The sequence below is a fragment of the Haliotis rubra genome, unplaced genomic scaffold, assembly GCF_003918875.1.
Source record: "Haliotis rubra isolate DU_JTF1 unplaced genomic scaffold, ASM391887v1 Scf542, whole genome shotgun sequence".
Classification (NCBI taxonomy): Eukaryota; Metazoa; Mollusca; class Gastropoda; order Lepetellida; family Haliotidae; genus Haliotis; species Haliotis rubra.
This window is the reverse complement of record NW_025767238.1, coordinates 201326-206467: the sequence shown is the minus strand read 5'-3', so window position 1 is coordinate 206467 and position 5142 is coordinate 201326.

The window sequence follows — 5142 nt, the reverse complement described above, 5'->3', positions numbered from 1 at the left end:
TCCAAGGAAGGTGACACCACTGCTTGCGCTACTGTCATTGGATCCAGAGCCATTACCAAACATTGCCAAATGACAGTTCAAAGTTTACAGCAGTACCAAAACACATACGTTGTATTAACATCTCCGAAATATATAAATGCTGAATCAGAACAATTCATTATATTCTGATTCTCTCTCATGTCTTAAGTCAGTTTAAATATTTTCTGCATCGACTTCTAGTCGAATTCTTGAAATATATAATGATCTTGTTGCTGGCCAAAGCAACATCGTCTTCTGTTCGTTACCTAGCCATGATGGAAATACTGGCAACACAATGGCCGATTCCATTCCAACCTGTCTGAATAAATCTGTCTGTCTGACAATGATCGATTCCACTGCTAAAACAACACTCAACAAATCTGTGACACCAGTTCTAATCCATAAAGTGACTACGAACCTGTCATCAGATGTTACATACAGATCTAATGCAAAAGAAGTGGGACACCCGAGCAGGTATAAACAGATTTTGTGACATTCCACGAACTATCCGTTACACCTACTTGTCAGTTCATATTGGATGAGATATTCAACAAAGTGATATTGGCACCAGCAGATACGCTTATTAGCATGTATTGAAATGTGAGAATCGTCCATTATGTATCCCTTGTGATGAAAGAATTACAGTCAAGTATATCCTGCTTGAACATATTGATATTTCCATCACAAGGGAAAACAACTAGTATTTCAAATCATCATTTATGAAGGACCTTCTTGGTACTGATATTAGTTCTCATTTACGAGTTTTGAGAGAAGTGGAATTAACTGTTTCGTGATTTTGATAGTAGTAAATATGTTCTTTGAATCTTTGGCTGGTTTCCCCAGTAATCGCCAACGCTTGAAGGAATGATGTTAATCCAGCTGGGTTCCTTGCAGGTAGCAAAAGTCCAAATACAGAGTGCCCTATAGTCAGTGTATTATGATCTACCTTCAGCTGCTGGCGATCTATAGCTCATTTTTATAATATCTTGTCCTGAAGTGTTATCTACTTTTTATCATTTGTGTTTTATTTGCAGATTTTTATTTAAAGTACAGATGACATGTCACATATAATCAGTAGAAGCTGACACTTAAATGCTTTTAGCACCTTCATGTGCAAAAACAAGAATATGTACTTAAGTAATGATACTAACATCAGAATCTACACATCTATGAACATATACTGAGTCAAAAAAGAAACTTCACATTCTTTCTTCAGGGCACTATAAAAGAACAAGAGATGGTAAGATGGTTAAATTGTTATTATTTCATTGCTGAGACCTGTGTGATGTACTCGATACACTGACAGTGCCATAATCAGATCCATTAGGCTACACCGCCGTTCCAAAACATGGGTATACAGAATGTCAAGTCACAAGAATAAAAATGCGAAATTTCTCAGTTCAATATTGTGTATGGCCGCCCCGCGCATTCACCACTGCCAAAACACCGTCATCGACTCATCGACTGCCTGATGCTTGTGAACACGTGGTTGGGGATTCTGCGCCATTGCTCTTGCAAGGCAGTGCCAAGTTCCTGCAAATTCTGAGGTTGGTTCCTAAGACCACGAAGCCTTCTCCCAAGTGCATCCCAAACGTGCTCTATTGGATTAAAGTCAGGGGACCTCGATGGCCAGTCCATGACGTTGATTCCAACGTTTTGAAGGAAATCTCGTGTCAACATCGCGGTATGCGGCCGAGCATTATCATGCTGGAACTGTAGACCTGGGCCATGAGCCGCCATGAAAGGAACGAGTTCAGGGGTGAGCACTTGGTCGCGGTAAGCAGCAGCTGTGAGGTTTCCACGGATGACCAGAAGTCGGGAACGGTTGTTCCCACAGAAAACACCCCACACTATGCAACTTCCGCCCCCGAATCTGTCGACTTCCTGTACACAACATTGGGCATACCGTCCACGACGTCGTCTCCAGACTCTATGCCTGCCGTCCGCGAATCTGAGGGTAAACCTCGATTCATCGCTAAAGACGACTCGATTCCGGTCTCTCTGGGTCCATCGGAGGTGAAGTTGGGCCCACAGCAGACGTTGACGTTGATGAACCATTGGAACCATCTTAATTCTGTACTGGGTGTACATCTAAATGGTATAATGTTGTAAGTTCTCCAATCTGATTTATCAATGTTGGATTCAAGTATGGTTTCCCATTTAATTTCGGGCTGATGTCTTGAATATTGACGGGAGAAGAGTGATATAAAACAACCTGAACTGGTTCATTAATGTAGTAAGGTACTACAGGCAATTCTAATTGTAAGAGGTCTGAGTTTAGGGTAGCGAAATTATAAGAGCTGATCAGGCTTCGATAAGATAAAAAGTCGGCATTGCACTGAAATTTGACTACAAATGCATTAGAATCCAAGTATTTTCCATCATGATACAGTGCATCTTTAATAGCCCTTATTCTTTTTAGTACCAGTCCGAGTAAAAAGGTGTTTCATATCCAATAGTTAGTTTGTTGTTATTTTTAACTTACATGCTAGTTTTAGGTGTTTCTGTTATACTCTAGTTGCATGTTTGTTGTCAGTTGAAACTGACGTCCACACATAATCAACCAAAGTGACGTCTTTGCCAGAACGAGAGGAGTGAGCGAGAAGGAATAAGCAGAGATCTATTATATTGTCTCTGGAAAAAGCATCGGAGGCCTTCAAGCTTGGAGTAAATGGTCAGTGGCAAAAATATCTCCTTGTCACATTTCCTGTTACACATTTATGCTGATGTATATGGCGCTTGTCGTAAGAGGCGACTATCGGGATCGGGTGGTCAGGCTCGCTGACTTGGTTCCCAATCACGCAGATCGATGCTCATGCTGGTGATCACTGGATTGTCTGGTCCAGACTCGATTATTTACAGACCGCCGCCATATATCTGGAATAGTGCTGAGTGCGGCGTAAAACTAAACTCACTCACTCAGCCCTGTATATAGTCACAGGAATATTGTGCATTCATTTAAAGGTCACATGCAACCAAAAAATCAAACATAATTAAAACACAATTATCACTTATTCATAACATATAATATGCATTGCTGGTTATGAAAAAAACATATAAACAAAATTATAAGCGTACAATCGCAAATCAAAAGTGCAATATTGTGTACTTGGGTTTACTTCCCAAGAAACGAAGCAGCAGGGATACCGAACCCAGTCAGAGCGGGTGGGTGTGCACTCAAGTGTAACGGCTGGTTCATTTGCGGATGTCCCTACGGCTCATTGTGTGTGTATATATAGAGATGTTGGGTTTTGTAAATACATGCTCATTTTTGTGTGTATAACATTTTAATCAACAGACATCATAACATGTCATGTGTTCAAGTATCACACCTGCCTGTCTGTGTAATTACATAATGTGACAGAGACCGAACTCGGGCCATAAATCAATGCATTTTGTTTATGGTGTAAAGCCTGATTGGTGTTAAGTTCAAATTGCATGTGGTCAGTGATAGCAGCTGTGTATTGAATACTGTCATTAGCAGACAGGCAGGCAGACACACAGGTGTCAATAAAACAAGACCTTGAGTTTTGTCTGTGACAACGACATATCTATATCACAGTTAGAAATTCTGTCAACGCTAAATAATGACATTGCTTTTAAGAATCGAACTGAGAAAGTGACTCGGTAAGAAGAACGTGTGGTGAAATAGACAAATTAAATTATATAAACAGTTAATTTACTGTCATAACATATAAAAAGCTCGCGCCTGTGAGATATCAACAAAACATTAGAAAAATAGCTCACACCAAAGCCTTCACCGAGTATTCACCGGACAACCCGCTTCCAAGCTGCGCGAACCTATTTCACTGCGCACGTGCTATGAGCGCAGCCCAGCTGTTGAAACAAGTTTTCCCCCGAAAAATCGGGGGACAATTAGTGAAACGTTTGAACTCCGATTTCGCGTGGTTTTTTTCATCGCGTTATTTTTCAACTTTATAAGTTGAATTTGCTTTTTTGACGCTTTGTTTCGGTAAGTCCATACCGAAAGGTATCAGAATCTGCAAAGTTAGTAACTCAAATTGTTAGTGACTGTATCCTCAAAGGGGGGTTGAAGTACTGTAAAATTATTGCCCTCCTGAGACAAAACATCCAAAGTAAATTTAAACATCCTTTAACTGTAGGATATATGTTATTTTAACTTAAAGCTAGATTTATCTACAATCGCTAACAGCTGAAGGGATGGTGTAAATCCAAAGGCACTGTAAGTCCCCATGGTCCCTTGTATGGTGATCTACCTTCAGTTGTTGGCGATCTATAGCCCATGTTCACACCGTCTTGTCCTAATTTGAAATCCAATTTTAGAAAGAGATGCTAGTTTTAATTCTTGATACTGTGATATTCTAGTTGGTTTTACTGTGTTTCGTTGACAGGTTGTTATAAGTTACGTGTATTTAAGGTCAATTTGAAACTTGTTTTAGACCCGATATGGCTGAAATATTGCCGATGTGACTGTAAATTTTAACTCACTCACTAAACAAGATAAACGTTGACAACAGACATATGCTCTGAGCTCATTCGAACAATTAACTGATAACTTTCTAAATATGTTGGAGCCACAGTATTGAGAGAAGGCTTGAGAAGGTTCTAAAACTGAGGATGACATTCATTGAAGCACAAAAGCAAACTAGCATGCAATTTTGTACAATATCAATTGTTATAATTGGATAATTAAAAACGATCTTTAGAAATCTCTACCCTAACAGTCATTTATGATCTCACACCAAAATCAAAGAACTTACTTCTTTTCCTTTCTTTGGATAAATAACATATCCCTCCTTAGCCGGTTTTGTATCGTCCTTGTAAGACAGACGGCACTCTAGTCTTTCAATGTTGTATGCAAATCTCATACAGGAGCCTCTTTCAATGCATTTAAGTTTGCATAGCTTGATTCCGATTCCATACACCACATCCTGTTCCACTGCTTTTCCATGTTGAAGGAACATGTATGTAAGGAATAGTACTTCCATCTTCTGAAGATTCCAAGGTTCTGGACACAGACACTGCCAACGTGTATAAATGTCTCCGTATGGATGCTCCTGATAAAGCATCACGTGATGTCTTTGTGTGAAGATTCAGTGAGATGCGTTACAATCTTAAATTGCATCAAAATTTGCGTGGAAA